This window comes from Dermacentor albipictus, chromosome 3 (assembly GCF_038994185.2).
Source record: "Dermacentor albipictus isolate Rhodes 1998 colony chromosome 3, USDA_Dalb.pri_finalv2, whole genome shotgun sequence".
Taxonomy (NCBI): Eukaryota; Metazoa; Arthropoda; class Arachnida; order Ixodida; family Ixodidae; genus Dermacentor; species Dermacentor albipictus.
This window is the reverse complement of record NC_091823.1, coordinates 92,082,371-92,108,685: the sequence shown is the minus strand read 5'-3', so window position 1 is coordinate 92,108,685 and position 26,315 is coordinate 92,082,371. Positions and strand designations below refer to the sequence as shown.

Sequence of the window (26,315 nt, the reverse complement as noted above, 5' to 3'; positions counted from 1 at the left end):
GTTATACAATATGAGACTTTTCGGACATTCATTGATTCCCATAAAAGTGCGGCTAAAATAACACCGCTACAATGGATTACAATAGAGGGGTACCCCCAAGAATCAACACTTGGGTCGTTATACCTAAATGATAGCTCAATTACGCAATCGCTAGAGTTTAATTACGTATGGTAATGATGGTAACGTCTGTTTGTGGCCAAAACAATCTCGCATACATAGCATTTAGCTAATTGGTATTTAAAAGTATTATCAAATTCGCTGTGTAAAAATAAACTACAAATAAATGTAAATAAAATTAAATATATTCCTTTTGGACCAAGAAATAAGCCTTTGAACGAAATCGTAACAGCACCATTTAATGACACTAAGATAGAGGAGATAGAGGAAGAGAATTTTGTAGGTGTTTCGTTTCAGAAAGACGTGTGTTGAAATGCAGGTGTTTAAAAGTTAACAGCATAACTAACTAAAGCTGTGGGCTGCCTCTTTAAACTCAGTGAGTTGCTGCCATTGTGGTTAAATAAGGCGCTTTATTATACGCTATCCCATTCCAGATCATCACACTGCTGCTTAGTATGGAGTACCACTAGCAACCAGAATTTATCTCAATTAACTGTACCACAGAAACTTGTTTTGCGAAATGTTGAAAACTATCATTGGCGATTGCAGGGCTTACGTACTCATCAACTGTTTCCTAAGCACGATATACTAAAAGTAACCAAGCTATATACTTATAACTTATACAGCATATAAAAATAATTACATATAATTGCGTCAATTAAACTTCCACCACAGTATTGACTAAGGGGATACATTATGAGGACACCGCAAATTCGAACTAGTTATGGTAGACAGCATATAATGTATCAAGTTTCAATTTTGTTAAATGGAATAGGGCATAAACTTTAATGAACACATCAATAAGAAGCATCTGAGGGGATTAGTGTTGGAAAATGGTGCTTTGCAAAATTGAGCTTTTCTTGTGTGTTTTCATCAAAATTTTACTTCTGTTTTCGTTTTGAATGCTTTAAGTGTATGAGTGAATGCATTATACTATGTGCAAACAACAATGTAAAAATTGTCTGAGTTGTCTTGCGCAAGAATCATTGTTCTCGGTGCATTTGTACTAGGTATGTGAACATAGCTTTGAATTTATGTTTCCACAAAACTGACTATTCTCTATATTTACATTGCTAGTTTGAAGAAAATTGTATAATTTGTGTTTATATATACAATGAAATTGCCTGATATTTCATTTCTCGTATGTGCGCTCACTCCGCTTGAAACGCTGATTGGTGCACAAGTCCTTGTCAAGCTATATGCCTTTAGCTCTTCCCTTTCTCTTCAATTTGTAAAGAAAGAATAAAATTCCTAAAAGCGATCTTGCGCGATACGAACCGCATCGGCTTCGTTTTCACTTTCTGAATGCTCCTGAATGCAGAGTACATTCAATGAAAGAAGGCATGCCCCGTAAAAAAGGAAATGCAAGAAACTGCTATGTGCTTTTGCCCGTTGGAGCGCATTCCGATTTGAGGTCTACTACATGGCCCGGTTTTATCGATTCGAACAGAATAACGCACAGCAACATAAACCAGGTGAAAGCAGCTAGAGCTTCACACAATCAACACAAAATAAAGCTCGTAAAATAGTGAAATCACTCATGCGCAATAACGAGAGCGTAATTAGTCAAAAAGAACCTGGACAGTAAATTTCAATGGCTGCAGCTCGTATTTTACAAAGCTTCCGGCAGTGGCAAGAAATGTCTAATAGGCGCGTTATAGTAAGTCTAAAAGCTTGCGGAATGAAACATTCAAAAGGACATGGGCTGCTTAGTGAGCCACTTGTCCTTCTATGATGTCTGTGGAAATCTTGCAAGGTTCAAATGATAGCAGTGATAAAAACTTCATGCAAAGATGGTCACGCATAGATTAATGTTTTATACGTAAAAATTGGGCAACGATAGCTCCTCGTCAAGTCCTAAGATTTCCAGTATTATATTTTTCGGCAAAACAACATGCCACAGTCATAATTTTGCTGTTGCGTGCCGACAGAGTGACGTTCTTTTCTTCAGGACCGGAACAAGCACGTATAATGCATTTACTAATTTGGCAACGTATATTTCGCTCAAATCTAAATTGATGTAGGGGGTTTTACGAGACGAAAACATGACCTCAATATTAGCTCCGTCGTAGTAGGGCGCAGCGGATATAAAAATTTACACCACGTGGGGCGTTTTTAACGTGCACCTAAACCTAAACACACGAGCGCTTTTCCATTTTCCTCCCATCGATATTAGGCACCCTGCGGCCGACATGAACCATAAATGATGAGATTAGCAGTGCAGCACGACGTTCACTACACTACAACGTTTGTTAACAATTAGTATTCTTGTTCATGACTTCTCTACGTGGTATGGACTTACGACGTGGGATTAAACTGCGTACTGGAGGCTTCAACTACTTGTATACGCTGGTGTGCCGGCTGCTAACTGTCTCGTTCATCACACGAATTTTTTTCGCATCAAAATTTATTGCTTTTCACGCTCAAATGTTCTGGTCTTCTTGCTGGCGCCACCGCCTAACGCCTGGATTGCAAGCAGTAAAGTGCAAAGTGCCACATGAACTTACCACATCCTTCCTATAGAGGCTTCCACTTATTTAATGTGTTAATCATCGTACGACATGGAAGTCTACCGAGAACCTGCAGCTAGTGCGGCCTGCCAGACACTGACACTGAAAGTAACGAATGAAGTGACGTATAGTCAAACTAGAGAGAGAGAGAGAGAGAAGGGAAGACGGAAAGGCAGGGAGGTTAACCAGACTGAGTCCAGTTTGCTACCCTACACGTAGGGAGGGGAATGGGGAGTGAAAGAGGAAGAGAGAGAACTTAAGTATGGGATGTCTATAGCCGGGCACTCAAGTCTGTTGCCCTCAGGTAGCGAAAAAGCGCTCGAACGGCTTTCTGGGCCAAGGAACTGTGAGGCCAGGCTCCCAAGATCTTCGCTTCCGTAAATGGCCTGTCATCCAGTCTATTTAAGGCACACTGGAGAGTCTCACATTGATTATCGAAGCGAGAACAGTGGCACAGAAGGTGACTGATGGTCTCTTCACACTTGCACTTAGCGCACATTGGTGAATCCGCCATTCCAATACGGTAGCTGTAGGAGTTCGTGAAGGCTACTCCTACCCGCAGCCGACACAGCAGTGTTGCGTCACGTCGTGGAAGGTTCACTGGTAATGTAAGTTTCAGTGAAGGGTCGAGGCCGTGTAAACGACACTTAGAGTTCTGTGGTGTATGCCAGCAACCTAACGTGATTGCACGAGCGAGACTGCGAAGCTCTCTTGCAGCATCGACTCTGGATAAAGGTATAAGGAGTGTCGGTGAGCAAGCCTGGGCACGTCGGGCAGCGTCATCGGCGAGGTGATTACCAACGATGCCACAGTGTCCCGGCAGCCACTGAAATATGATATCATGTCCTCTTTCAGATGCGCAATGGCAGGTTTCGTTGATTTGTGACACCAGCTGTTCATAATTGCCACGTCGTAAACTTCGCAAGCTCTGGAGGGCTGCTTTCGAGTCACAAAATATTGCCCATCTGTTGGGCGGTTCTTTTTCAATATATTCGACAGCAGCGCGAAGAGCGGCCAGTTCAGAACCTGTAGATGTCGTTACGTGTGAAGTCTTGAACTTGATGACGACCGATTGAGATGGTAGAACAACGGCGCCCGTAGAATTTTCCGAGACGGAACCATCCGTGTAAACATGAATTCGGTTAGCGTATGAACAATGAAGAAGTTCCAATGTGATCTGCTTGAGAGCCGCGGTGGTCAGGCCAGCTTTCTTCACTATTCCTGGAACAGCAAGGTACACAGGAGGCTTCTTCAAGCACCACATAGGGGATGGCGTTCTTGTTGCGGGTGAGTGCCTCAAAGACAAAGAGTGCCGGTTAGCCGCAATTGATCTGGAGAACGCTGCCTTGGGTCTTTTCTCAGGCAAGTGAGCGAGATGGTGGTCAGGGACTCTGGATATATGGCGGACATGCACCCGGAGTGCGTCGATATCTATATAGGTCCTTATTGGGTTGTCTCTCGCGGTGGCAATTGTTGCCACGGTTGAAGCATTTCGAGGTAGCCCCAGACATGTTCGAAGGGCTTGGCCTTGAATGCTCTGTAGGACATGGATGTTAGTTTTGTTAGCATTGGACAGCACCGGTGTGCTGTATCGCAAGTATCCCACGAAGAGCGTCCTGTATAGTTGAAGCATAGATGCCACAGATGTGCCCCACGTTTTTCCGGCAAGAAACCTTAGTATATGGGAGATAGAAGTAAGCCTCTTCTTCAAGCATGAGATGTGGGGGCTCCATGAAAGGTCTCTGTCTATAATAACGCCTAGTAATCGGTGAGGTTTTGCGTAGGAAATTGGTTGGTGGTCAATAGAAATGGGGTACCAGGTCATGGGCTTGTGGGTAAAGGCGACTAAGGCGCACCTCTCGGTCGAAATGCTGAGGCCTTGCGCACTCAGGTACGATGAAGTTAGGGTCACTGCTTTTTGGAGCCGTGCACGCACCTGGAGACGTGTAACTGCCGAGGCCCATATGCATATGTCGTCAGCATATATTGAAAGGTTTACTGTATGTGGTAGAACGTCGGCAAGGCCAAGGATTGCAAGGTTGAACAAAGTGGGGCTAAGAACCCCACCCTGAGGGACGCCACGGTAAGTGTAATGGTCAGCAGTTCGGCCATCTGCACTGTGCACAAAGAAGGATCTTTTGAATAGATAGCTCCGAATCCACCGAAACATGCGTCCACCAATTCCGTTATTTTCCATGGCATCAAGGATGGCTTCATGCGTTACATTATCATAGGCGCTTTTCACGTCGAGGAATAGTGCAACCGATATGCGCTTGTGGTGTTTTTCTTGTTGTACAGACGTGACTAGGTCGATGACGTTGTCAATAGAGGAACGGCCTCTTCTAAAACCAGCCATGGCATCGGGGTATACGTTGTGGCGCTCAAGATACCATTCTAGGCGGGTGAGAATCATTCTTTCCATGACCTTCCCAACACAGCTGGACAGCGCAATGGGTCGGTAGGACGCTAGGTCAAGTGGCGACTTTCCAGGCTTCAGGAGTGGTATCAAGCGGCTGGACTTCCACCGCTCAGGAACGACGCCATCATTCCACGACTGGTTATAACATTCCAGGAGTCTGCTTCGGCCATCTTCACCTAGGTGGCATAAAGCAGCGTAGGTGATGCCGTCTGGTCCTGGCGACGAGGAGCGCCTGCAGGAGGCCAGAGCAGCGTCCAATTCCTCAAGTGAGAAGGACACATTCAATTCTGGGAAGCGTGTCGCAGGAACCTCACCCAGAATTTCGCTACTGATGGTGACCACACTGCCTGCAATCTTCACACAGAAGTCTTCGGCTATATCGACCTGTGAGCGGCCTTGATAGAGGGCTAGGGCTGAGAATGGGTGTCGTTGCTGTGGAGACGAGCCAAGGCCGCGCACCGTCCTCCATATGATAGACAGTGGCTTGCGGGGATCAAGTGATTCGCAGAACGTCTTCCACCGTTGCTCCTCCAGCCTGTCCATACGACGTTGGACTTTCTTCTGTATACGTCGAGCGACTCTATGGTCATGAATGGACTTCGTGCGCCTGTATCGCCTCTCGGCTCTTCTGCGAATCGTTCGAAGTCGCTCAAGTTCCATGTCAAAATCCGTACGTTTTTTAGCGGATGTAAATGTGTACTTAGACGATTCCAGTACACTTGTAATAAGGTTCTCAATGGTGCCGGTAAATCCTCCTTTGCATGCCTCTTCCACCTTTGTCTTATACGTTGACCACCTTATATATGCTTGTCGGGAAGTACAGGAGAAGGAGTTTCCAAATCCAGTGATACTTAAGTAGGTGGGAAGATGGTCACTACCATGAGTCTCGATGTCAGCGAACCATCGAACATTTTGACCAAGTTGCCGTGACACCAAGGTCAAGTCTAAGCAACTGCTGTAGTTCGAACCACGCAAGTACGTCGGACTGCCATCGTTCATAATGCAAAGTTCATGGTCGGAAGCAAATTCCACAAGTTTCCGGCCCCTGGAATCTATTCTGGAGCTTCCCCAAGCCAAGTGATGAGCATTAAAGTCTCCCGTGATAATCCAGGGTCCAGTAGTCGCCGTCAGGATGTCTCGCAATCGGTCGCCGTCGAACCGACTATATGGGGATATGTAGGCGCCGATAAGAGTGAAGGCCACTTTATTCTTTGTAATGCGGAGACACACATATTGGTTTCCATCATGAGGCTGCACCGAGTGGGGAATGTAAGTCAGTTCTGTACGGATGTAAACAATTACTTTGCTGGATTGCCCGCACGTCGACGCCACAAAGGCTTCGTATCCAGAGAGTCTTAGCGCTTTGGACACGTTCGGTTCACATATTACCACTACAGGAAATCGGTGCGTGAAAACGGAGTGGCGGAAACATGAAATCCGTGATTTAAGTCCTCTGGCATTCCACTGGAAAATCGTCGCGCTACGCACTTCATCACGGAATGAAGGCAGTGGAAGAGCCATTGTGCTTATGCAAGATTTGCAAGCACTGGGCTCAGGGCATCCAACACTTGCACTGCGCTTCGAGCTGTTGGCGTATTCGAGTTGCCCACAAGCGTGCGAATCGCATTTATCAAAGACTTCAGCATGGTTACAATTCGGCGGTCATGCTCTGTCAGCTCATCTGGGTGAGGGGTGGAGCATTGTGGTGCCTTTCCTTGTTGGGGTTTTTCCACAGGGCTTATCCTTGGCAGTGGTGGCCATTCCTCATCCACGGCATCCTTTTGAGATGCTCCGTTATCCATACACGGTTTGGAAACGTTCTGCACTGAGGTTGGAGCAGATTCAACAGCAACAGGCTGTGCGGCACGCGTATTCTTTGTGCGGAGAGCAGAATTCCTTGATGAGCGTCTACGACGAGAACGACGTCGCCTGACGTCAGCAGCTGCTTCACGATGAGTCGACCGGTCCCTCACCATTTTCTTCAAGATGGAGAGTTCTCGCTTAACTCTAGGACAGTCCTTTGATGAGGCATCGTGGGGCCCTTCACAGTTCGGACACTTATAAGTTTTTGCCTGGCAGTTGCCTGCAGAGTGTTGCGCTGCACAGCGGGAACATACAGCAGACTTTCCACAGACGGCGCTCACGTGGCCATAGTCAAACTATCGCTGCAAAACACAAATATACGTCGAAAGACGAAGGGCTGAACATTCTCGTAAGGATGCTCAGACATGAAAGACATCACATCTGAAAGAGAGCATTGAAGCACTGCCTCAGAAAATAGAGAAACAAAAAGAAAGCTTGTTGGGCTGATTATTATTGTTTAATTAAGGAAGACTAGAGATTTATAGCAGTGCAAGCGAACTTATCGACCGGCCTCCCATTCGACTTTCTCGAGTACTGACGATGGCCAGCAGTAGCCGCCAGGCTGGCAAGAAAGCGTTTTAGGAAACGTCGGAACAAAGCGGAAAGTCCGAACACTGAAAATAACACGTGGCGGATTGTGGGAGAGAAGGTTCCGCGAGAGGGGCAAACTCACGGTCGCGGGTCACAAGTAGCGAACGCACAGAGGAAATACGAAGTCGAAGGAAGGATGGAGAACCCGACACGGACATCCCAATGGCAGGAACGAATTAAAGAGAAGCACCGTGGCGGCGACGCTGTAAGTGTGGGCCCTCGAACTGTGCTTGCGGGTAATAATTTCAACTGCACGAAGGGGGCGAAGGCTGGGTAGGGAGGTAGCGGTGTCGGAGGGTAAGCCTGAGCACGAATCGGATTGCCGTCGACTAGCGTAAGCGGAACCGCGATGGCTGGGTAATAAGTTTCCACCGCTCCCCTGGCAAACGGTCATCAAGAGAGAATGCCACGAAACGAGAGAACTTCTTGTCGTTACAGATTTACTTTTATATCGGTGATATCGATTACGAATCATGCGGGGCCGAAACGAAATTCGGGTCAAACGTGCACAGAGGAAGTGGGGATGAAAGCGATGACCGACTATGGTAATCATGGCACAAGAGCTCAGGAACATTTCGCTCGTGCGTAATTAAGCTAATACTTATTTGTTGTTGCCTTCATCACGCGGAAGATTAATAATTTTGCTGCCGAAATTTGTAGTTACAGCCATGTAGCGGATGAAATTGCGCACAGATCCGCGGCATAGAAGCCTATGATGCTATTATTTTGCTGAATTTTTTTTTGTTTTTTGCCCCGAAATCGCGCACAAGACATATTGCAAATGTAAAACAAGAGAACGAGCAAATGTGAACATGTTCGTCTTTTTTTTTTTCATTTTCATTGTCCTTCGTGGTAAACACAAGCGCTGAAAACCGATTGATGCCATACCGGCAATCCTAGCGTTAGAAGAACAGGGATGTGTTGAGATGTGAGAGCGCTGTGATCCCCATCATGGAGTACGTGTATTTGCTTTCAAGCCTCGCCTAGTGTTGCGGAACGAAGACAAGATGAATGTCTGTCAGTAGATGCTGGTTATCGCCATGACAACAGCAACAAAAGGAAAGAGTGGGAGAACTGTCCTAATCTTTCTCTTTTAAGAAAGAAAGATTAGGACAATTGTCTCTTAAGAGTGAAATTCTCTTAAGAGAGAAAGATAGAGAAAAAAAATCAAGTAGATAAAATACACGTAGGTGAAACGGTTGAGCGTCGATGTGTTACCTTACGTAGGAGGAGGAGTAGAGAGAAAGCTGGAATGTTAGCCAGAAATGCGTCTGGTTCACACAGGCCAGTCGCCCTCAGACTGATGCAGGGATTACGAAAAAGAGAAGTATAAAAAAGAAAAGACGGAGAAATTGAACACCACGTACACACGGCATAAATTCCAACGAGGCTGATATGCTAAAAGTTTTGTGATCTTCCATAGGCCTGTACAAGCCACCTTTCATGAATGGTGGAACCGGCAGTACCCACTCTGTCAGCAATGAAAAAATTGTAAGGAGCAGAGCAGTGATGCAAATTACGCACGTAGTCTTCATCCCAAACATGCAGTATAAGTATCAATTGTACAGTAATATGCAGCCTTCAACGATCACTTACTGATAACCTATGTAGGCCATTATTGCATCAAGCAGGAAATGTGCATACGCGAAAAGACCATGGATCTCGTCAAAGTACCTACGAATAGCGTGCAAATTTTTGTAGCGGCGTAAGATGAAAAAAAAAAAGATGGCTGAGGTTTAACTCTTGTAAACCTAGTTACCACGAGCAAACGGTCTATTTGGCTTGGTTTTGCAGAGTATGCACATAGTTTTGCATTAAAGTTAGGCCACAGCCTTTTACACCCGTTACACACACTGTCAAACGTGTTGTCCATGAAGTGGCCGTGAAACCTGGCCGTCGCAGCCAAGCTTGGCTCCAGCCGAAGGGCGTGGTTCGTCAAACGTTCGTTCTTTGTGCCGTTGCCTGTGTCCGTGGCTTAGTCTCCTTGTCCTTTTTGTTCGTGTTGCTGAATGACGGCGGCGGCTGCGGTAGCTTCGATGTTGGCACCCTTCCGCGCTTGGTAAGCTTTTCTATAAGGTGCTAACCTGGCCTCCCTTTGCTCCAGTGTTTCAGCACGCAACTTTGCGTGATGTTTCGCAGCCTGTCATCGAGCTATATTTACGGAATGATTCGGTTCAGCATGTCACTCGCGCTAAAGCGCACACATACATGGCCGAGCCTGTGCGCCATTTATTTCGAGCCTGAGCGAACAAGTGCCGGCGAAGAAGCCATTTATATCCCGACGTTATCGGCGCGTCGGCGAGTGTCGCTCGACGCAGGGCATGTTGGCTTCATCCGGTTACGTTGGCGGCGCCAGTGCGTCGAACCATCATTCGAACTCTGTATGCTGCTGTTCTCGCTAACGTGACGTAACGCGTGCGCGCTCATGCTACGTCGGAGATTTAGCCCTTTGACGCTGGCCTGGTCACGTGATACCGCAGGGGCGAGGCTCCGATCGAGCGCAGCGGCGACGCCCCTAGGCAGCGGATTGCGGGGCGTGGCGTCACACCTGCCAGACTTGAGCTCCGGCGGCTCAAGGTTATTGCGACGCGATGCATGACCTTGTGAGACATGGGCCGGTATTTTGTAGCGATGCCTTTTCCGATTCTATGCTTTTTCAGGCTTGTCGCGCTTGGCCACTGGTCAGAGCGATGGTCTGCCCAGATTATCAACGCGATCAGGCGGCCGTGTGTGGTGGATGATAAGAATAGCATAGAATAAAGCATGAGGCATCGCTACAAAATAGCGGCCATGGTGTAGTAAAGCTTTTACTCTTGTAAATCTATTCAGCATGACTTGCTTTCAGCTCCCATTCTCGGCGACGTTCAAGTGATCTTGACCTTTTCATGAAATGTTTATTTCAACAAGAAACGATACGAACACGAAGTCACAATCATGGCACAACTCCGCCAGGACGATAACATATACAAAGTACGAAGCATTGTACACATGGCATGTTTTCAAAGAAGTGTCCGAGTCCACACTACCTAAATATAATCACACAGACCCACGGAAACACACAGTTACAGATAAACTAATTGTCACATTACACAAAAGGATATTCGGTACATACAATGCACACAATGGTTATGTACAATGATGATGTGACTTTACATAGTATCGTAGCGGCGCTATGAGATGTGTATATACAAAAATAATCATGCGTACGAGAGCACACAGAAATAACGGGCACCTGCTTACTTGCATATTCAGTGAATACTTTTGATGGCCTGGCTACAAGAGTCAGCCAGACAGGAAAAGGCATGACCCAAAAGCCAGATCACTCAAGCAATACAATCCGAGCCAGTGGCGATAACAAAACTAGGTCACCGATCCTTCATACGGAACCGTATTACACACCATACTTACTCCCAAAGAAATGAAAAAAAATGTATCGCTTGCGAGTTCTTCCAAATATTTGTTCACAATATCACTCAAGCTGTTGTAACTTCTATTGCACTGAAGCTTTATTTGTAATTTTCAATAGCGATGCTCAAAGCGAAGGTATAGAGTACCACACACTTCAATTTTGGGAAATGGAATTTGCTGTGGATCTACTGCGCTCGCCGAGCTGCTGTGTGGTGTGGCATCGGACGCGTCTGGAAGCACTGCTTCGCCTTTATGGAGGAAGGAAACAGTTATGAAAGAGCATTACGTCACGTACGCAGTCTTGGAAAGCAAACGCTCCGGGAAGCCAGCGCTTTGCTTAGTGTCCTCCCTACACATGACCTCTTGCGTCGAGATCGCCAAGAGATCACGGAGCAAGAATCTAGATTTGCCGAGACGTTTGGTCACGCGTCTTTCAGGCGTTTTTTTGTTCTAGCTGTGCAGTGCGCTCGGTCTTGGCGTCTATCGCTGCCTGTCTTGTCACCTTCAGCCAGTTTTCTTCTTCTAGCTGGGGTGCGTCCATATGGACCAGTGCACAGTATGTGGCATGGGGCGGTGTCGTGTGGTGGGGTGTGCCGTTGCGAACTTGCACTACACCCATTTTAAGATTGTGGCTGCTCCAACCAATCTCCAACCAATCTACTTTTCCGGTTACCATTTCGTGCTTACGTCTACTCTCAATTACGGGAGAGCCAGTTTTTAAACAACTTATTGTAAGATCTCAATTACAACACCAATCCCATCACCCACTAAAGACTTCGCATAATTTTAGCCAAGCGTACAAAAGCCCAGTGAATATGATGTTACAAGTCAGGTATTGTGCGGAATGAAACAGTACTGCTTAGAAAGCAAGCATATACGGCAATCGACGAAAGCATACGTATTAAAACGCGATAAGCGTTTCTGTGCGTCAGATTGGATAACCGCTTCTGAAGAAGGGCATGCTCAATTTCTTCCCCATCAACCACGATCCGTATTGAAAGCCTCACTCACGGATAGATAGCTACGCTTCGTTTCGATTGGCGACAAATGGAAAAAAATAAATGTAACAAATGGGGCCTATCTCAACCTGCTAGCGCCTAACCACGCGGCTGAAAACGTCGAAAGGGAGTCTTTTATTGGGTTGCTGAAGACCATCCATGCTCAGCGCTGTCGTCAGTTCTGGTGGTCCTTGTACCTGTCTGCGAAGTACGCTGGCGCACAGGGTATTTCGACTGCCTATGCAAAGGAATCGTTAAAATCAGACATCAGAGGTAAAAAAAAAAAAACATATGCGCATAGCGGGAGGTTAGCGGGTGTTTTCGCTCACCTAATATAGCATGACAAAAAATAAGTTGGAAAGAATGAAAAGGAATAATGTGAGAAAAGAAGCGTCCGCATGTAGAGATCCAACCATGCAGTACATCCGAGCAAAAAGAACTACTAAAATCCTCTTTCCAACATAGCGAGAAGATATTGCAGCGCACAACCAAGGAAAGCACCTCGTGATAACCGAGGTGGATCCGTGGGCACTTCCTGTGTAAGGAATGAAAGCTCGTCCTTCTCTGTCATGAAGTCCCCCCAATTTTGAAACGCAGGCAAAGATAAAAGAAGAAGAAAGAAAGAAGGAAAGAAAGAAAGAAAGAAAGAAAGAAGGGAAGAAAGAAAAGGAAAAGAAAACGAGGACCGTAGACTTTTTGACGCTTGGAGAGGCACCTTTTTAATGGAATAGGAAAGCGAGAGTTATCTAGGCAATTTCAGCGAATTCTTAACTCTGATTTGTTTTCCGCGGATTCCATACACGACATTATTTATCGTCCATCGCGAAGCGTGTTTCTTACATACTTCGTAAAAACATAACTTTTTTTTCCGTTTTCTGTGCACTTCGTTAATGTATCACCCACGCCGCTGCGGAAAGATTTGAACGCGAAGCACTCTTCGCGAGTTCACCCAGTTTCTCTAATGAGTATCGGACTTCTTTGGCGAAGTACGAGAACTCTCGGCAAGTGCGGCTGAGTTCAACTTCCCTGACATCTACTTGCTGACTTCCTCATTTTGAATAAGGAACCCCTATGCATGAATCACTGCTGTCTGTAAGCTCTAATAAGAGTCTTCAATTCAGCATACATAACTATGGTGTTATGCAGAAAATACAACAACTAAACTTGCAATAGTCAGTTCCAGTATGGCTCCTCTCTGCTCTGGGTGCTTGCGCCCTAGAGAAGCACATTGAGTTCACTCCGCCTTAAGCATTTGCGGATATTGAGGCACGATTTCTACATTTCTACTCAACACCGGTGGGTAGGTGCCGCTGCTTACGTGCACATACATATACACATATATGTGTATATACATAGACAGACAGACCCACTAGGTACACACGTCGCAAGAGCAGTAACCGTTCGCTTCAGAACATTTATATGATGCATGTACAACTTCTACCAGACCAAGCATGCTTAGCAATGCATAAAGGTCAACTGCAGTTCAGTCTGCTTAAGTTTTGCTACGACGGAAATCAATTGTTCGGCATTCCTTTGTTTTGCAGTCCATCTGTCGTTTACGTTGGGCCGTTGTCGCTGATTCGTCATTGTCATGCCAGATTTTCAACTTCAGCCCAAGCCATGCCATACTGTGAAGTACGATGCACCCTTGCGCACCACGGTCACTTCTGTTTTAATAAAGGTGTGACGTTTCACGTCCCGACGCCGCAGTGAAGGACTGCGAATTAATTTTGACCACATTGAGCTATTTACCGTGCGCCCAAAGCAGGTTACAGGAGAGTGATAGTGTTCCACCCCTTACGTTGCTGTGGATGGTGCGGCGTTTCCAACAAGTAAGCGAAACCTCGGCCTCGTACTCAGCAAAAGAGCGCAATTGGCATGCCATGGCAGGTATACGATGAACAACGATGGGAATGGATCTAATACATCTGCGCTAATGAGGAATTAGGAGCTAGACTCAATAACCACTACAATATTATTCACCTTGAGCGCTGGGCAAGTTATGTTGGTTCTCAAACGTGGCCGGTGCATGCAGAGAGATTCGTGCTGTCTGCGCACGTATTTTATTAGAAACGGCTGAATATGTGGTCACACGTCATACTTGGCATGCGATGCAACAGAGATTCCCAGGCTTGATTTCAGCAAAATAAAAATTTTCAGCAATTTATTTTTTCTTTTCTTAAAAAAGATAGCTTTTTCTCGCCTAAGCTTTGGTAGACCGTAGAGGTTTGCAGGAGCTTAGTGCCTAGTTGGGGGCATTGGATGTTGTCGGAAAAGTAACTGCTGTCACAGCATTGCCAAACAAATCAGTAAAAGGTATAGATTGTGGAAGTGAACGTCTATTTATTATACTTTCAAGGGAATGTGTTAAATAACCAACCGATCGCATAACCCACAAATCTTTTTTTGCGAGACCTTGCACGCGTACCTTGTTAGTTTATTAAGTATAGTCACTCAAAAGATATCATACTACGCTCCTGGGGACATTCTGCTTGCCTGATACCAGCCCACAGTGCTAGCAGTACTAAGAAACTTGTTTCTTAAAAAACAACAGAATAGGTCACTTTATTACATTTTTATATGTAAATTTATGCCGTTAAAAAAAAGAGTACTCAAGATAACCTCAAAAACTTCGCTTATGGGGCCTATAAACGTTATCACTCACAGCGTAGCCATTTCTTCAAGTTTTTTCTAGTTACAGCGAATTTTGGCCTTATTAGCGACAGGTTTTTACGTATAGCGACTGGCGACATATAAGCGACTTCTAAATTGATGAAGTTGCAGTAAGATGCAAGTAAGTTTTATATCTAAGCGATAGAACAATGCAAAGTGCTGCTGTAATATCCGGAACGAAATGTTCTCGAGCTCCGCATCTGCGTTTGGCGTACCTGTTTCATTTACCTATTGAAGAAGGTTACCTAAGGAAGCGTCTGTTTACTTTCGTTCGCGATGTGCAAGAGGACGGTTGGTTCAGTTGTCAATGAGGGATCTGTATTTTCTAGTCGCACGATTCCCTAGTGCCAAGAAACTTTTGCTTAATGATATGGTCTAGCGCTGTGGTTTAAGGCAGCGTGTTCATCATGAAAAAAAAATTAAACTACCGTAATAATAATAAAAAGAAAGAAACAAAAACAAAGAGGGAGAACTCCTTTTTCTTGAGCCAGGCAGAATCACTAGCTCAATCCTCGCCGTAAGTTATAATCTCCAGTTATCTCACTCGAGACTGCCGTCACTAAGGCGAAATCGAAAATCGACCGCTCCTTTTGCGCTCAGCTGTAAAGCCCCATCGCCTGTTCACGCTCGCGTCGTCCCCCTTCCCACGCAACTTGTTCTTTTGTTTCCTTAAACCTTTGGGTTCTGCTTAAATTACGCCCAAGTTTATTGATGCGGTATTATTTTTCTTTTCTTCTTGCGCAGGCTATAATAATCCCTTATTATAGCCGTCACTATCATTCACTGAGCAGTGTTTCATGGTTTTATCTGGTTATCATGTGGAACAACAGAGAACTAGAAATAAGGACTGTAATTTTTTTTTGTTTTCGCGCTTTCTTTGAGGCTCGCAACACACTTATACAAGGTAGAGAGCCGGCACGGCTTTCTCATGAGCTAACGTTGATTCTTATATTGGTTACATACACTTTTCTATAGGCGGCAAGTGCTGTTCATGAAAGGCCAGCTTTAATATTTTGCCACAACGCAACACATAGGAAAGAGGCATTCTTGTGGCTACCATGTTGCGCACATGAATTTGGAGAAAGCTCGACTCTACGCAGGTGCTTTCTACAATTCTAAATCATTTAGAGTATATATAAGGGAGCAGCTGTTTAGATCACCACTCAGACATTGTGCAATCAAATTAGCAATTTTACATAAAGGAGGGTGCCAAGCTTTGCAACTTCAATTTTTATCTGCCTTGCGAGTTCTTCATGCTGCGAGAAAATAAAGTATGTGCCAGCTAAAGAGAGCGCGAAGACGTTGAAAATTTACGAATATTCAGGCATGTCACGCCGCGATTCATTAGGCAGTGGTTCATTAGGATTCATTATTGTCAAGTGACATTTTGCTTCATTAAGCAGTATATACGGGTACCGGTGGATATATTTCCATCATAGTTACCTCCGAGCACAGCTATCATGTACCTAATACAAGCAGATTTATACACGACTGACTAGTGCAGGCATTGTAACTCTAGAGCCACCCTGGAGCATATCCTACGGGAATGCACGGCTATAATACACAATAACGGTGATGCAGCCTCAAACAGTGACAGCCTGCGCGCGCGCTAGGAGTCTGCGTTGCTGAGCTCAGACCTGCAGGACCAACTCTGGGCCGTCCAGTGAGCCATTCTCCGAGTCAAAAATACTCGAACCGTGGCCACAACCATGACTGGCACGAAAAGCGATTCGTGCACTGGCACAATACTTGAAGTGCACCGGCCTAAGAGACCGTTTATAGTGTCCCTGTGCATCCTCCCATAAGACCACAGCGCTTACTCTCTCCTTTTTTCATCTTTTGATTCCCCTTTCCCCCACCTCCAGTGTAGGGTAGCAAACCGGATGCTCGTCTGGTTGGCCTCCCTGCCTTTCCTGTCCTTGCTGTCTATCTCTTTCGAATCCGGCAACATTGATGCCTTCAGGTAGCATGTGCGGTTTTACTGATTAGTTGCCTTCACATGAAAGATCCAGTACTCGTGACGCCTGCGGCAGAAAGGATGTTCCACATCCGCCGCCATTCTTTGTGAGTGGTGGCGTTGGCTAACACTCCCAAGGTTAGTTCTAGTAGTAATATACGCAAATACCAAAGAAAGTGCATGGGGTAACGACCGCATCAGCTCAGTTGGTTAGAGCATCACACACGTATGCGAAGACGTGGGATCGTTCCCCACCTGCGGCAAGTTGTTTTTTCATCCACTTTAAGTGTCATTAATTTATCATTTCTTTAATTCAATTAGTAAGTACAAGTAATTTTTCCTCTGTATGCCTTAGTATCTGTTTCTTTGCTTCTCGTGATATCATTAATAAAATCCGGGCACCTAAGTTAACCTCCTTTCTTCTCGTTCTTACATAACGAGGGTCTCAAATCCGGCAACATTGATGCCTTCAGGTGGCATATGCGCGTTCATTGACCGGTTGCCTTCACCCTGAAAGATCGCGTACTTGTGAGGCTTGCGGCAGAAAGGTTGTTTCACATCCGCCGCCAATATTTGTGAGTGGTGGCGCTGGCTCACACTCCCAAGGTTAGACTTGGGTATGAGGGGAAAAATGCAGACGAATGAAGCTGGGTTAGACTCTTCCATCTCGTAATACAGTGAACTCTCACTTGAGTGAACTTCAAGGGACCGAAGGAAATAGTTTACTTAACTGAAAGCTCACTAAACTGAATATTCACTAGACCAACATAAGACATGGCATACAGAGTCCAAAGTTTGAAGTGCAATTTATGGAGCAAAATACATGGCATCCATAATGTTAGAAATGTGTGAAATGGAATTTGTATATATCAATAAAAAACACACCACGTGGGTCGTTTGTGTGTACACGCGGAACCAACGAGACTGGAAAGAAAGACACGATGACCATGCCACGACTAGCCGGTCGGAAAAAAAAAACACACCCCACGTGGTTTGGGGTGTGACAGATCGCCGCTTTGCTCTCGCGGCGTTGTAAGCGCCAGCGATGTTACTTTGTTCATGGCCTCCGAGATTACATGCTTGCTCGTTTTGTTCGGGCGATCTCAGAGGTCATGCCTCGTTGCCGTTCGTTTTCCGCGCCACCGCTTTGCCCCCGGGGCGCTGTAGCGCCAGTGACGTTACATTGCCGCTGGAGCGGTGGTTTGATGAGCGCGGACATCGGTTGCGCCTGCAGTGCAGTGCAAGCCTGGGTCCTCTGAGCGAGTTCGTTAAACTGAAATAATGACTGTTCCAAAATTCCTTTAAGCGAAACATTTTTTGCGTAGAATCTATAAGAAAACTGCCGGGGATTTTTAAAAAGTTCGTTATTCTGAAATATTCGTTAAACCGACGTTCGTACAACGGAGAGTTTACTGTATTCCATTTTCACTCCCTAGTGATCGTGTGAAAACAGTCCCTTTCGGACCTAAGAAAGTCGTTTAATCTACCATTATAACTATTAATTGTATTTTCCACCTTTTTGTTTCCTAGATTCCTGTTTTAAGCCATTCGATAATGCTGTTTGCCGTCACTTGGAGATACTCAAATTATTTTTTCAGTCCGCGTAATTAAATAATTAATCCTAATTAATCAATCAACATGTCAAATATTGTACTTACATAAAAAGTGAACGTTCTGCGCACCTCGTTCTCAGGAGTATACGCAGAAAGTCGCCGGAAGTAGCAGCCGTCCAGTCGTGGCAATTTCACCACCCGGCACCGTGCAGTCGCAGATGATGATGATCGTCGCTCGAGTGGTGGCGCTTGCACTACCGTTGGCAACTGACCTCAAGCGGCCATGACCTGAAGTGCCCATACATATATATATATATATATATATATATATATAGATTATAAGAATAGCAGAGTGCCTCATCTAGGGGCTACAATTGTGTGGGAACCGCAAATTGCTCGGAGCACTTTAAATGCGACACCACCGACCAATCTCCCTTTCGGCACCGTCTCCAACTTCCTCGTTTTCTCTCATCGCGTGCGTGCGTACATTTGTGAGAATTGTACTTTCACATCGCGGAAGAGCCAGCATCGCCGGTGTATTCCGCTAGCGAATTGCAGCCGCACTAACGAGGTTATGTCACGTACCGCTGCAGCTTGACGTGGTCCCACGGGTGTTGTTTGCAAAACGCTCTTGCGAGCCCGTATGCATAAGTGCCGCCGAGTTTTCTTCGCCCGGTGACACGCGCCATGCAAACTGTCCGCAGAAGTCACCATGGCGTAATTTACAGTCGCAGCCGACTCGCTTTCAACTCCTTGGAACCCAAGCGTGTTCAGAAAGACGGCTATATGATTTTTTTTTCTTGAACTTGGAGTGCCATAACTTCAAGCTACTTCAATCTGTTTCTATTTCATTTTGGTTGCTAGTCCACCACGATTTCTCAGTATTTTTTTCGAGCAGCGCCCATACCGCCTGTAAGTCATGCGACGTCGTGAGAACTAGGCACTCGACGCCCATTGTGTGTATTGACGGGCTTCTTTCAAGCTCGGAAAAACACCTTTATGTAGCACGTGTTGAGCAACAGAAAGGTGTATCGGAAGTGTTTCATGCCGCTCTACAATATACCCACTGAAACTTTTCATCTAATCATATTGGAGAAGTTGAATAAATAATTAAAACTAATTATCTAATTAGGTGGAATGAAAAAATAATTTGAGCATCTAAATGTAACGACAAACAACGTTACCTTTGTTTTCTCCCGCTACGTGGCATTTGCACATGTTAAAGTTTGGCTAGAGTTACGTGGGACACCCTGCATATTCAGTACTGAAGAGGTATTTAGAATAATCACCGGTCTAAAAGACAAACAATATTAACACGATCAACGGAACTAAGCCTAAATAAGCCCCTTTAGACTAATGAAGAATAAGAAATCCTTATTGAGAATAAATTATTACTAATTGTCGCGGTTTATTAAGTAATTAACTACGAAGCAAATTAAAGGTACTTCACGATAACTAATTTGCTGAAAAGGGTAATTAATGTTAAGCTAGTATTATATAATGAAAATTAAATTATCTAAGTCTAATTAGTATTATTGACATACTTTTCATAATATACATTGAGTCCGAATTAGAATTCCCCGATTGCTCTATCACTTACAATTGGAAGCTGGTTGGGAAATTGTTTCTCTGCGTATATTGAATATCAACACGTGGGCTAACAGATGAATTAGCACACTATTGTATAAGAGTTGCAAACAATGATACGGTGAGTCAGAAAGTCTACTCAACGTTTAGAAAAGTGGACCTTTCGTCGTCAAAGGGCGCGTTGTTGATTTTAACCGGCTAGTTTCTACAGGTTAGTATACTAACCTGTTAAAACGTCATGGGCGGTCATTGTTGGTGGCGGCTGGTTGTAAAGAGAGAGGCTGAAATGAAAATGAGTGCTGTTGCTTGACGTCCTTAGGCGCGGTTCCTAAGATGAGAGGAGAAGAGCGGAAGAGAAAAAAGAAATGACGGAAGAGAAAAAAGAAAAAGAAGCACATAGGAGGATGTTGGGGAGCAAGAGGTTAGGAAGCCTTCGGAGAACCGAATAGAAACCGCACGTATCGTATAGCAGCGTGAACTTGTGGGTTTGGAAGAGTCGGTCAGGCGGTCGCTGTGCGAGTGACAAAGGGACATGAGATAGCGACACGCAGTGCCGGGGCAATGAATGGGGTTATTTTGAATGAAGCGGCTTGGTATTTCAAGGATCATTAGCCTGAGCAGTTCGGCTTAGACATTGCCATGGCGGTATACAGAAGTGACATCAGGTGGACGAGCCGAAAAAAATATATTATGACGCCTGGGGCTTTGGAATGTGTCGGTAGTGGTGAGAAGTGATGGTATTAGGAAAGTGACTGGCGATTGCTTTAGGTAAATTGTCTTTTGTATCTGTTCGATGGCCATTGAGCCTTGTATGAACTTGTTGTCCAGTATAATCTATGTATTGAGTGTTGCAAGTGACATACTCTAGGCAGTCATAGAGTTAATGTAACCAACTCTATAGGATAATTTTTTAACTGCGCGAACAAGTGATCACAAAGAGAGCAGATTGGGACCTGTGCAGAAAACAAGGACTGCGCCTGTCTTTGTTTGCTCTCTCTGTGATCATTCGTTCACGCTGCTAAAAAATGTTTGCTAATATGCACCAACTCCCCACACAACAACTTCTCCAAATCTAGAGGACAAGCTCCCCATAGCGCCTCTACATTGAAATCAGCAACCACAAGGGCGCCGCCATGTTGCTACCCTGCACGGTCGAGCAGGCGCAGACGACGAGAGGCTATTCAGACAACACGCGCAATCAATGCGATCCTCAGCCTCCACCCGCAGTATGGGGCCACCAATTAGTGCAGGCGCCTGCAAACGCAGCCTCTCAGGTACCCTAAATTTTAGACTCAAATTTTATAAATACTGCACATAATTTTTGCAAAATATAGGGAATGGACTTTAAACGTTGTCGATGCGTGCGTGTCATGTGTGAATACTTGTTTTTGCAAAATATTTTGAATGCTCTAACCTCCACAAGAATGAGTCGGAACAACATGGCGGCACCCACGCGGTTGCCGCTTTCGTCGCCCAGCTTTTCCTCTAAAGGTAGTAAATCAATTCTGTGTAGACCGTTGACTGCGTTGCTTCACGGGCCGGTGAAACTCGCTTAACATGTGAAGTTAATCCGATGCTGTACTGTTTACCGTAGCTGTATAATATATACTTTACTATGTAGAGCACCTGAGCATAAGGACCGGATGCCACCTTTGTCTTTGTTTTCAGTTTGGCGTGTACAAGAATGTCCTAGAAATTAGCGCTGCATCTGTAGGCTACTCTGTGCGGGTCAGCAAAGATATTGTTACGTTTCTGGTTGCTGGTGAGAATTGGGTAGTATCTCCTGAGGATGTTCGCGTTTGGCCCTGCGTTTGAGAATCTATAGTAGTAAACAGAGACGTAGTTGTTGTTGTGATGTTAGGACGGGGTTTCAGGACCTCGGTTCGCTCAAGTTTAGTTGCACCGGTATAGGTTTTTTTTTTTTTTCAAGGACAGTGCTCAGGTGCTTCCAATTTTATAGGGTTTCTTTCACGTTATCAAGTCTCTCTTGGTAGTGGCTGGACCTTTAAAGATGCCTTGTTTGCACTGTCTGGCATGGTGGCTTGTATATTCGAGGTACTGCTTGTGCAAAGGTTACTTATATGGCGTTCTCGTTAATGTTCCAGTGCCAATATACATACATATATATATATATATATATATATATATATATATATATATATATATATATATATATATATATATATATATATATATATATATATATATATATATATATATATATATATATATATATATATATAGTTGCGTTCAGAAAGCTTATGTGCTTAGCTGCAGAATCTGATGTGAATTTTATTGTTGGTTTGAAAGAACTTGGAGATGTTACAAATTTATCTGAATGGTCCTGCCCATGTCTCCATATTATAAATATGTTGTCTATGTATCGTAAGTATGTGTGGGAACTGTCTGTGCAGCTAGATAGGAAATCAGTTTCTAGAACCTTCCCGAATATTTTCGTGTAGGTTGGTGCAAAAGGTGTACTCATACTTGTCCCATGTATTTGCAGTTAGTAATGGTCCTCAAATTCTAAATAGATATATGTTAGAACAAAGAACAAATAATCAAGTAGACTTCGATAGAGTGTTGTGCGCTGCATTTCGACAGATGTTCTTTTATGTAAAATATATCATAAGGGATTGGAATGTTTATGTATAGGGCCGTGACCTCTAGTGTTGCGAAAATGATGGTTTGCGGTATTGTGCCTTTAGTATTTATGTCCTTCATAATTCTCAGTAGGAGGGGAGTTTTCTGTATGAATGAAGGAAGTGTTTTGGGTAAATAACTAAGGAACTGGTTAAGAAATGTGAACAGGCCCTCTATCGTTGTGTTGTTATCTGGTACTATTGGACGCCCTGATATATTAGCGATCTATAGTTCGGTGGGCCGAGCTTTAAGAATTTTGAGGAGGTATACGCATCCTGCAGTTTTGCTTCTTGATCTAAGAAAATTTGATTTAAAACAATCTCATTGATTTATGAGCGAAAAGAGATTTCAGCTTGTTGATAATTGTCAATGCGTATGGTTATGTCGGATGGTTGTCCAGCTTACGGTGATATTTAGGATTGCTTAGCTGCCTGTAAGTCTCGTGCTTGTGCTTATTTACTGGCCAAATAACTATACCTCCACCCTTATCCGCCTCCTTAATGACAATGTTCTGGCTACTAAGAGTTGAATTGATACGAGTCTTTCTATTAGAAATTTTCGTGTGGCAGTATATCTTTGGCAGTCTTTTTCCGCACGTTACGACATCGCTCTGCAAGATATTTACTGAGGACCCAGGCCAGTATTCACAAAAGTTCTTACGTAAAAGCTTTTCATGAAAGCAGATGCTAGCCAACCGTGATGCTGGACATATTATTAAACTAATGCGGTCGGTTAATGACAAACGGCATTTAACTTGGCTCCTAATGGTGGAGCCAATTTAAACGCTTCAGGAATAAATGAGTATGGCTTATGCGGAAACGAAAAAGAAGCGATAGTACTCCTCGATGGTACAGCAGGCCGATGGAAACACGGAAAAATATGGGTTAGGGTAAATCATGTAATTGGTAATCGTTGAAATGAGCACGTATGAACGAACTGGTCGATCAAGCTACGGTAGATGATTTGTAATGACTACTTTTTAACATAAGGCCGTCACTAGTAGCGCAGTAGCCTCCCGATTATGAAGCCTCCACACCAATACAACCTGTTAGTGATAGCTTTGCAATGCATGATATAGAGTTGGTGGATATTATAACGGTAGTGACAAACTTTTCTGAAAGTAAGGCGGCGGGACCAGATGGAATTCCCTTCAGATTATTGTATGATAATGTAGATATATTAGGCAATCATCTGTTGCATATGTTTATTCGCTCCTTGGAAGCGGGAAAGTACCCTGGCGCTCTCAAAGTAACAAAGGTAGTACCAATACATAAGGAAGTAGATCTTTCCACCCCCAGCAACTATACATACCTATATCTGTTCTGAGCGTATTTATTACTTTGTTTGAGAAAATAATTTGTACACGCATGACAGAAATTTTCAGGCGAACATAATATTAGTTGTACTAATCAACATGGGTTTCGTGCTCATAGATCCAGATCATCGTCATTTCTTCCACTAACACGTTTTATTAATACACCATTACATGAAAATAGGATTGCCGTTATTGTATTTCTAGACTTGAAAAAAGCATTTGATACGGCTCATCAAATAATATTATTGCAGAAACTGTATAGTTACGGTTTTTAGAGGAGACTATCAGATCTGCTAAATAGCTATCTATCGGAGTGGAAGCAGTATGTTGTAATTAATAACTTTATGTCAGCCTCACATAGTATTTCGACGTGCGTTCCGCAAGGCTCAGTCCTTCGGCCCGTCTTCTTCTTCCTATACGTCAATGATCTCGCGGCGTTGGCAACGTGCTGGGAAGCCTTATTATACGTGAATGATGCAGCTTTATTATTATTTTAGACAGTGTTGAAGAAGTGCAGAGGAAAATAAATCGAGAACTCGGTCCTGTTGCGAAATATTTTACGCAGAATTGTGCGGTGACAGTGTGCGGTGACAGTGACCAACTGTGATTGTATGACTGTGCTCCTTTCTTTCTTTATCTCTACTTTGTTATCACTTTACCTCCCCCTCCCCTCTTTCCCCAGCGTGGGGTAGCAAACCGGATCTTCCCCTCTGGTTAACCTCCCTGCCTTGCCCCTTCCATCTATCTCTCTCTCTCTATCTGTACGACCCTCACATGGCGACTACCACCACAAGACTTTAGGAGAACAGCGGTGTCATGACCTGAGGGTTGTCGCAGTAAAATTATTGAAGTGTATGGCATTCCTCAAGACTTCTGAAAGAAAATTATGAAAACAAAATAGCGCGTCAATAACAGGCCATGAGATACAGTTTAATTGTTTTTAGTTGAAAGAAAAAAATTCTTTCATTCCTGAATTTCGTTTTTCACAGAGACAGATACACCCAGCAACAAAAGTTCAAAATAAGAAAAGAAAGCTTCCTCTTAAAAAAGTAAAAGAAAGGAACTGACTCTTCTAAAAAAAAAGAAAGAAAAAAAGCCTTTTGTAGTCAAGGAAGGCGGCAGATAATCTCCTCTGAGGTGTAACTGTAGCCCTTAGCTCAAAAAGCAGCTATCCAAAGCTGAATTTCTCATATACGTATTGCATGCCTTTCATTATTTCCTGGTAAACTGCAAATTACTACTCAGCGGCAACACCACTTATAACTCAATGAGCTCAGCCTGATGATGTCGGCCCCTTTCCACTGCTCTTGCTTCTTAGCGAAAGTTTCCTGCAAGCCGGCAGTTAAGACAGTGAAGCCCATATGTACATACAAAAATGACCGATTGGCTGTGTATGAAATGAACAAGAAGAAAGAACGAGACGTGAAAAATATGCCTCCAATAAACCCTATGATAATGGGCGCACAGTGAAGCTCGTGTGGTTGTTAGACAAGTGCCGCCACCACAGCTCATGTGAAATGACGTTAAACAATCACCACCACCTCATGCGACGTACGTAACGCGCACATGCACGTGTGCGGAAGTGCCCCATACATCCTCATTCTTCTAGCGTATCCGCCAAGTGCAAGTGCCTTACTGTACGAAATTGATGTTTAAAAGTAAATTGAGTCAGGCATTGCTTAATGTACAACTTACACACAAGCTGCAGACAGTAATTCGAATATACGAGAAAACTCAATTGCGTTGCGCGGAAACTCACAGACCCACTTTTCCACCTACCGTTAGTTGGGTGAACACGCCAGGGAATATCTCGACCAATTCAGGCTAACTGCTTCGCTGTCAAACAAACGTAGAACAGGAGGAGTTAAATCTACTATTCCTAAATCAAATTCAGGCGCTGTTTGCTCCAAATTTGACTTTTTTCTTTCGTACGCAATCATTTATCATTCTCATTCTTTTGCCATGGTTTATAGTTCCCATGGTTCCATCTATTTCTCTCGGTCTGTGCACATGTCCCGAAATGTGGGAGGAAGTGGCCACCTCTCATTACCTGCTTCAATTATGGTGTTTCACGAGAGATTACACTTCGCATAGAACGAATCTAATTTCGCTTGCCGGAACAACCATGCAAAAAGTCACCTCGCTCAATGTTATTATCTTTCCACTGATACGTCATACATGGTACGCTATGGCGTTTTTTAAGTTTAATCACAATGCTTCAAACATGGAGTCGTTATGAAGTAAAAGGGAAACAAGAAGAGATAAGCGAAGTGAAAACGTTGCCACATGTCACAGCCAGTCGGGGATGAAAGCATATACAATATCAACGGAAACTTTGCCTTGTCAACGCTGAGGACAGCGGAAGGGCTGACGCATTCGTTCCTGTAGTCTCAGCGACATGGCTGATATTATATTTCAGAATCAAAGTCGAGTTACCAATATTACACAGGTCGTCATTTCTATATTCACTCATGTTGAACACAATCTTATTTCACGCCATAATATATGCGACTACGCCCTAAATGAAGAAACGTAGCAATTTGCCCTTCCCCAGCAAATGCTTCTGCCAAAGAGGCAAACATACTGCGAAGGTACAGAATTCCGGCTCTAAGTATCTCCTGCGTAAAATTTTGCTATGAAGCGGATAGGTTTCTTTGGCTCTGCAGTCGGTGTTTGCAGTG

General features: G+C 44.3%; 1 long non-coding RNA gene across 1 annotated transcript in view; it reads right to left on the bottom strand.

Annotated features, from left to right (window-relative positions):
* LOC139057869 (uncharacterized) overlaps window positions 1-18,698 on the bottom strand; it is a 66,697-nt gene extending 47,999 nt beyond the window's left edge. Inside the window, exons 1-2 of the long non-coding RNA XR_011513056.1 lie at window positions 18,675-18,698; window positions 18,195-18,377 (exon numbers count right to left, since the gene is read on the bottom strand). This is a non-coding gene — a long non-coding RNA (uncharacterized lncRNA). The remainder of the gene's footprint in view (window positions 1-18,194; window positions 18,378-18,674) is intronic.
* Between the last annotated feature and the right edge of the window lie 7,617 nt (window positions 18,699-26,315).